Source organism: Spinacia oleracea, chromosome 3 (genome assembly GCF_020520425.1).
Source record: "Spinacia oleracea cultivar Varoflay chromosome 3, BTI_SOV_V1, whole genome shotgun sequence".
Classification (NCBI taxonomy): domain Eukaryota; kingdom Viridiplantae; phylum Streptophyta; class Magnoliopsida; order Caryophyllales; family Amaranthaceae; genus Spinacia; species Spinacia oleracea.
Genome location: NC_079489.1, coordinates 146,492,966 through 146,501,951, shown reverse-complemented (window position 1 = coordinate 146,501,951; position 8,986 = coordinate 146,492,966). Strand labels below are relative to the sequence as shown.

Here is an 8,986-nt window from a genome sequence, read left to right as displayed (position 1 = left end):
GCTGCCAAAATATTGGCAGCACTTGATGTTTCAAGTGCTGCCAATTTGGAAAATGAGCCCGCACTTGACATATTTTTTGCTGCCAATTTTAGAATATGAGCCCGCACTTGACATATTTGGTGCTGCCAAATTTGAAAATGAGCCCGCACTTGACATATTAGGTGCTGCCAAATTTGAAAATGAGCCCGCACTTGACATAGAAATGGGTAGCACAAGAATAAAAATAAACCACACTTGATATATAAATGAGCCGCACTTGGCTTATAAATGAGCCGCTCTTGGCCTATAAATGAGCCGCACTTGATCTAGATTTGTTGTATAACCGATTTTCCTGCTACATATTACAATTGGACCACGCCACTGATTAACCTCCATACGTCACATAAAAAGTATCCAATTATATAGATAATTAAATTAAATAGTATATAATTGTAAATATAAAAGTCGATTACATTACAATAATATGAAAAACTAGCATCCATAATTTAAGATTCAGTACAAGAAAATATCAAAGACAATCACTGGTAATGAAGTTTGCCAACATTTCTCGAACTTCATCTATCTCCTCAAAGGTGAAAGGCCTCTCCCTCAGATTATTGAATACCTTAAAAATATCGACCATCAAAAAATATATATACACTTTAGTTTTTATTATAAATATAGAATCGTACAATAAATATATTAAGACTTAATTTGTTCATAACAAAGGAATAATGAACCGTATAATAATAAAATTGGTTAATTTCGGTCCCAACTTTCACTAATGAACTTAAATAAGTATTTTAAAGTCCTTCCATGTTTAATACACTTAGTTTTATGTTTCAAAGACTCATTCTCACCCATTTTGGTGAAGTTATGCACATTTAAGCCTCGTTAGTTCATTATCGGTCACATTTTGACTAAAATGGCTAATTTCGGTCCCAACTTTCAACTAATGAATTTAAATGAGTATTCTAAAGTCTTTCTATGTTTAATACAGTTAGTTTTATGTTTCAAAGACTCATTCTCACCCCATTTTGGTGAAATTATGCACATTTAAGCCTCATTAGTTCATTATCGATCACATTTTGACTAAAATGGCTAATTTCGGTCCCAACTTTCAACTAATGAACTTATATGAGTATTCCAAAGTCTTTCCATGTTTGATACACTTAGTTTTATGTTTCAAAGACTCATTCTCACCCATTTTGGTGAAATTATGCACATTTAAGCCTCGTTAGTTCATTATCAGTCACATTTTGACTAAAATGGCAAATTTCGGTCCCAACTTTCAACTAATGAACTTAAATAAGTATTTTAAAGTCTTACCATTTTTAATACACTTATTTTTATGTTTCAAATACTTATTCTCACCCATTTTGGTGAAGTTATGCACATTTAAAACTCGTTAGTTCATTATCGGTCACATTTAGACTAAAATGGCAAATTTCGGTCCCAACTTTCAACTAATGAACGTAAATAAGTATTTTAAAATCTTTATATGTTTGATACACTTAGTTTTATATTTCAAATACTAATTCTCACCCATTTTGGTGAAGTTATGCACATTTAAGACTCGTTTGATCATTATCGGTCACATTTTGACTAAAATGGCTAATTTCGGTCACAAGTTTCAACTAATAAACTTATATGAGTATTTTCAAGTTTTTCCATGTTTGATACACTTAGTTATATGTTTCAAAGACTCATTCTCACCCATTTTGGTGAAGTTATGCACATTTAAGCCTCGTTAGTTCATTATCGGTCACATTTTGACTAAAATTGCTAATTTCGGTCCCAACTTTCATCTAATGAACTTAAATGAGTATTTTAAAGTCTTCCCATGTTCAAAACAGTTAGTTTTATGTTTCAAATACTCATTCTCACCCATTTGGTGAAGTTAGGCACATTTAAACCTCATTATTTCATTATCGGTCACATTTTGACTAAAATGACTAATTTCGGTCCCAATTTTAAACTAATGAACTTAAATGAGTATTTAAAAGTCCTTCCATGTTTAATACACTTATTTTTATGTTTTAAAGACTCATTATCACCCATTATGGTGAAGTTATGCACATTTAAGCCTCGTTAGTTCATTATCGGTCACATTTTGACTATAATGACTAATTTTGGTCCCAACTTTCAACTAAAGAAATTAGATAGTATTTTAAAGTTTTTCCATGTTTTATACACTTACTTTATGTTTTAAAGACTCATCCTCACCCATTTTGGTGAAGTTATGCACATTTAAGACTCGTTTGATCATTATTGGTCACATTTTGACTAAAATGGCTTATTTCGGTCCCAACTTTCATCTAATGAACTTAAATGAGTATTTTAAATTTCTTTCATGTTTAACACACTTAGTTTTATGTTTCAAAGACTCATTATCACCCATTTTGGTGAAGTTATGCACATTTAAGCCTCGTTAGTTCATTATCAGTCACATTTTTGACTAAAATGGCTAATTTCGGTCCCAACTTTCAACTAATGAACTTAAATGAGTATTTTAAAAACTCTATATGTTTGATACACTTAGTTTTTTGTTTCAAAGACTCATTCTCACCCATTTTTGTGATGTAATGCACATTTAAGCCTCGTTAGTTCATTATCGGTCACATTTTGACTAAAATGGCTAATTTCGGTCCCAACTTTCAACTAATGAACTTAAATGAGTATTTTAAAGTATTTCTATGTTTAATACACTTAGTTTCATAGTTCAAAGACTCATTCTCACAATTTTGGTGAAGTTATGCATATTTAAGCTTCGTTAGTTCATTATCGCTCACGTTTTGACTAAAATAGCTAATTTCGGTCTCAACTTTCAACTAATGAACATAAATTAGTATTTTAAAGTCTTTCCATGTTTAATACACTTAGTTTATGTTTCAAAGACTCATTCTCACCATTTTGGTGAAGTTATGCACATTTAAGCTTCGTTAGTTCATTATCGTTCACGTTTTGACTAAAATGGCTAATTTCGGTCCCAACTTTCAACTAATGAACTTAAATGAGTATTTTAAAGTCTTTCCATGTTTAATACACTTAGTTTTATGTTTCAAAGACTCATTCTCACCCATTTTGGTAAAGTTATGCACATTTAAGCCTCGTTAGTTCATTATCGGTCACATTTTGACTAAAATGGCTTATTTCGGTCCCAACTTTCAACTAAAGAACTTCAATAAATATTTTAAACCCTTTACAAGTTTAATAAACTTAAATTTATGTTTAAAAAATTCATTAATTAGTTTTAAAAAATTCACCTACTTTGGTCAATTTATGCATATATAAGACTCGTTATGATAGGTCAAATTTTCAGTAAAATGGCTTATTTCGATCCCAACTTTCAACTAATGAACTTAAATGATTATTTAAAACCCTTTACAAGTTTAATACACTTAGCTTTATGTTTCAAAGACTCATTCTCACCCACTTTGGTCAATTTGTGCTCATATAAAACTCGTTTGATCATTATAGGTCAAATTTTCACTAAAATGGATTATTTCGATCCCAACTTTCAACTAATGAACTTAAATGAGTATTTTAAACCCTTTACATGTTTATCATATTTATTTTAATGTTTCATGGACTCATTCTCACCTACTTTATGTACATATAGGACTCGTTTGCTCATTATCAGTCACATTATGACTAAAATGGCTTATTTCGAGCCTAACTTTCAACTAATGAACTAAAATAAGTATTTTAAAGCTTTTCCATGTTCAGTACACTTGTTTTTATGTTTCAAAGACTCATTATCACCCATTTAGGTCAAGTTATGCACATATTAGTGAAGTTATGCACATTTAAGGCTCGTTAGTTCATTATATTTCATATTTTGACTAAAATGGCTTATTTCGCTCCTAACTTTCAACTAATGAACTAAAATAAGTACTTTAAACCCTTTACATGTTTAATACACTTAGCTTTAAGATTCAAAGACTCAATATCACCTAATTTGGTCAAGTTATGCACATTAAAAGCTCGTTTGATCATTATAGGTCACATTTTGACTAAAATGACTTATTTCGGTCCCAACTTTCAACTAATGAACTTAAATTAGTATTTTAAACCCTTTAGATATTAAATATACTTTTTATAATGTTCCTATGACTCATTTTCACCTAATTTGGTAAAGATATGCTCATATAAGGCTCGCTTGATCATTATAGGTAACATTTCGACTAAAATGGCTTATTTTGCTAGCAATTTTCAACTATTGAACCTAAATAAGTATTTTGTGCCCTTTACATGTTTAATATACTTAGTTTTATGTTTCAAAGAATCATTCTCACCTACGTTGGTCAAGTTATGCACATTTAAGATTTATTTGATCATTATAGATTTATAGGTCATTTTTTGACTAAAATGACTTATTTAAGTCCCAACTTTCAACTAATGAACCAAATATGTAATTTAAACCCTTTTCATGTTTATTAGACTTATTTTAATGTTTCTAAACTTATTCTCACCTACTTTGGTCAAGTTATGCACATTGAAGGCTAGTTTTTTCGTTACATGTCATATTTTGGTCAAGTTATACACGTTTAAGGCTTGTTTGATCACTATAGGTCTTATTTTGACTAAAATAACTTATTTCGGTCCCAAATTTCAACTAATATTAGGCGTTCTTTTAATGGCTTCAGTACCTACGGGATTATATTAACAGTTAATTACCTCCTCATTCCTAGCATTGTAAGCCTCCATAGCCTTCTCATACTCCACCTTGAGCTCTACATATTTATCCTGATATGGCTTCTTCTCCTGCACACCACCAAATACGCAAACATTTAGTACCATCAAAAAAAGACAAGGTAAAAAAAACATAGCACAATCAAACTTCAGATTAATTCTCCAAAACTAACCTCATTAGTCATGAACTTCCATTTTCCTCCAGCTTCCTTGGTAACCTACGTAGTTCAAATTAGAGAACCTTTAAGCAACTGCAAACCTTGGAATCAGGATGCTCTTCCTTGTACACCTTCAGAGAATCCTCCATGTTAGCAAATCAAAAATAGCAATCAGCCCAATTTTCACAAGTGTAAAGAAGATTATAAACATTCAATGAAGTATTAACACAAGGAATTTACAGGATCAGAAAGTAGCAACTCATTGGGCGCTTCAGCATGTTAGGATCCTTCACTTTGCTAAGATTTCTCTTCTTTGGCTTCGACTTAGAACCTGCTACAGATGACGAGGTTGGTTTCCTGATATCAAGTGTAGAAGGTCTGTTTACTATCAGCAATCCAAAAACTACCAGTATAATTTCAAATGATCAAACACAAAATAAAACCTCTCAGTTGGCTTCTTCTTAATCTCAGCTGGTTTTTTCCATGTCTGTTGCATCTGAATAGAAAAAGTACACAAGAGAATAACATCTAACATATCACAAACATAGAACGAACCACAAATAGATGAAATCAGATCAATCACAACATGAAAACAACCATACCAAGACTCATCTTGATTTTCGCATCAACACTGCAGTTGTGCATGTCAATAAGAGCTACTGGGCACACTGCTTTTGCATTCCTCACTGCCAAAGATATGAAAACAGTCTCTTGTTAAACCAACTTCGCATCAACACTAGCAATCACCAACACAGTAGCTAAACAGATCGACATTCAGACTAGCTAGCAATATAAACATCACAGTAAACAGAAGTTTAGTTTAGTTTTCTATTTAGTCAGCGGCAACCCTAAAACAAAAAAAAAAATTTGGAATCGAATTATTTTAGTTTAACAATTAGTTTTCCATTTATTCAACCGCAACCCTAAAACAAAACAAAAAAATACACAGCCAGCCTGCACACAAGAGCAATAGCTTTATAAAACCAGACTGCATCCACCAAAGAAGCACATCATTGAAAACACAAGCAGAAGCAAAACATGGGCTGACTTGTGCACGTGTAGGTGACATTTTCTTCCCTTCAGATACACATCCCTCAAATAGGCATCCTCACCATTTGATATATTTGGAGCCTTTGCAGCATCACTCTCAGAAATAGCATAGCACAACACCATAACCGGCCAATTCCAGCAATGTCGAATACATTATTGACACTTTCGCATTGTATCAAAATGTATCCCATCATTCTACCACCATAATCATAACAGGTTAACAAGTTTACCTTCTCAATTTCATAGTTTCATGAGTAGCCTCAGTGCAAATGTGCAATACAATGAATTTATAAACTATATGTAAAAAACCACAGCAGAATATACAAACACATTTGAATTTCATAAATTTTAGGCCGGAAACAAAAATTGGATACCACAATTGTATTTCTAACTTAGTCAATATCACCACATAAATCTTACAATGCAAAAATAATCACGTTTTAGCAGAAAATTACTTGAAAAGACAAATTAAATTCAACAAATGAACAATGAAAATTTGAGAATTTCTGAAATTGAAAACAAAAGAGAGAAAGAGAGAACCTTGGAAAGGACACATTGCCGAAGAGATTGCAAAAGATGAAGGAATTTCTCCTGATCGTAATTAGAATCAACCACGCAATTGAGAAGATCCAACGCCTCTTTTCCACACACTGGTTTAGCTGCTTCCATTTTTTCAGATTGAAGAACAGCGTCGACGCGGCTGGAAGAGGAAGCCTTTGTCGGTGGGGCGACACCAGCGGTGGCGCGACAAGTCGTTGGGTGTGTTTGGCGGTGGGTGAACAACAACAGACAACGAGAAGGGGAAGGAGGAAGGAGGAAAGCAGGAAACGAAAAAAAAAATGGAAACCTTAGCTTTTAGGAAATATTTTGTGCTGCTCATTTGTAAATGAGCCCGCACTTGAACTCAAGTGCTGCCAATTTTCTAAAATGAGCCCGCACTTGTGAAATTGTATTTTTTTTCTTTTTTTTAGTGATCTCAAGTGCTGCCAAATTTCTAAAATGAACACTTGTGAAATTATATATTTTTTTTTTTAGTGATCTCAAGTGCTGCCAATTTACTAAATGAGCCGCACTTGATGGGAAGCACATGACGATTTTTCCTCTAGTGTATCTTGGGCAGAGGGAAGCTGTCTTTTGGGCATGCCTTGTTTAGATCCGTGTAGTCCACACACATTCTCTATGATCCATTGGGCTTCGGCACCAACACTACATTTGCTACCCAATCTGGATATTGGCTTGGCCGAATGAACCCAACATCTAACAACTTCTGAACTTCCTCAGCTGCGGCTTTGTTTCTAGCTTCCCCATGATTTCTCTTCTTCTGACGGACAGGTTTTAAGGACTCATCTACATTGAGCTTGTGGACGACTATACTTGGATCGATGCCCGGCATCTCCTCCACAGCGAAAGCAAAGATGTCCAGGAATTCTCTCAAGAGGGTGACCAGATGTGCCCCAAGCTGATCGTCAGGAGAGACTCCTACTGACACCGTCCTATCTGGACGTGCTTCATCAAGGATGATTTCATAATGACCGCCAACCGGCTCAGGCCGTCTTGTCTCCATGTGGGTCGTGGCTATGGTAAAGGTTTCTTTCTTGACTTTATCTTCTATCTCGTCTAATTTTCTTTTTGAACTTGCTTTGACCTCATCAGTATTGCTGCCTCCCAAGACTCGGGACTTAGTGTAGTGAGATAACAATCTCTTCCTAGTTGTTGATCACCATGAATAGTGCTGACTTGGCCTTTATCACAGACATACTTCATAAGCATAAGATAAGTGACGACCACTGCTTTGGCCTGATTCAAAGTGGGACGTCCCAAGATGATATTGTAAGCAGTGAGATCCTTCACAATCAAAAATCGGACGTTCAAGTTATTACTTTGATGTCGGCCTCCCACTCCTAGGGGCAGAGTGATTATCCCTTGAGGATGAATTATGCCGCCTCCGAATCCAATGATGGGATAATGTATCTTTTCAACCGTCTTAGGATCATGTTCGAGACGATTCAGACAAGCTGTACTGATAATATCTGACTAACTCCCCGTGTCTACTAAGATACGCCTTACTTTGAGGTTCGCTACCTTCAGTTCAATAACCAAGGGATCGTCATGAGCAGTGGCTATCTTGCCTATATCGGCTTCACAAATCTCTACTTTAGGAAAGTGGTCCATTAGAGTTTTTCCTGACAACATTACCTGCCCCAACCGGCTTGCATAGTCCTTTTGTCCTCTCATTGTTGGGCCTCCAGCGGCTAGGCCTCCTGATCGTCCAATTAAATCTTAGCTTATGTAATTGTTATTTTTTTCCTATTTTGTTTAGAATTTGAGAAGCATATAAATACTTCAAGGGAATGCTTTTATCCCTCATGCTTTTATTTCCTTTAGGTAAAAATTCCCTAGATTTCGAATTCACGTTCTTGTTAGGTTATGATACATATGACAATTCATAAATCATGCGGAAAAACCATTTAGCCAGGAATACATATTATTTACACATAATCATATAGCATAGTTTAGATGCATACTCTTTGTTGCGTGCCTTCCCTAGCTGCGCCCGAACCGAACAAGAACAAGTCTTTAGGACTCCAAGTGTCGTCCCTCCGTAGATAATCCACAGCACGTCCGGATCCGCCTTAAGATTGACCAACTAGAATCGCCCTTAAGGTACTAAAGATTTTCGGCACTTATAGTCAAGAAATGTGTCTGAATTTTCTCTCAAAAACTCACTTTGAATACTTGAATAATCTATGAAAATATGTGACCCTAGGCACTTATTTATAGAGTTATGGAAAGGGTTTTGGAATCCTATTAGGATACTAATTTATTTAATTATAACCCTACTAGGACTCTAATTAAATAATCATTATCTAATAGTTTTAGGATTTAATCACACTTCGAATCCTGATTGCTTCAGGATTCCCGCACAAGCATTGCACGAGCACCGTACACCCGCGCAAGCCTTGCGGCCCACGCTAGGCGCACAGCGCTCGGCCCATTGCTGCGCTCTGCGCGCGCGCGCCCAAGGCCTTGGCTGGGCCTGGCCTTGCGCTGGGCCTGGTCGAGGCTTGGCGTGCGCTGGTGTGCGTTGGCTCGCTGGGCGACGG

At 35.2% G+C, this 8,986-nt stretch overlaps 1 long non-coding RNA gene across 2 annotated transcripts; it reads right to left on the bottom strand.

Annotated features, from left to right (window-relative positions):
* Window positions 1-378: 378 nt before the first annotated feature.
* On the bottom strand, window positions 379-6,747 carry LOC110780556 (uncharacterized). 2 transcript variants are annotated; one of them, XR_002531500.2, is made up of 7 exons: window positions 6,423-6,747; window positions 5,435-5,518; window positions 5,276-5,328; window positions 5,073-5,189; window positions 4,848-4,975; window positions 4,660-4,746; window positions 379-604 (listed from the first exon to the last, which is right to left on the bottom strand). It is a non-coding gene; the product is annotated as an uncharacterized lncRNA (long non-coding RNA). The 2 variants fall into 2 exon arrangements; XR_002531498.2 differs by having other exon boundaries at window positions 4,848-4,963; window positions 6,423-6,745.
* Between the last annotated feature and the right edge of the window lie 2,239 nt (window positions 6,748-8,986).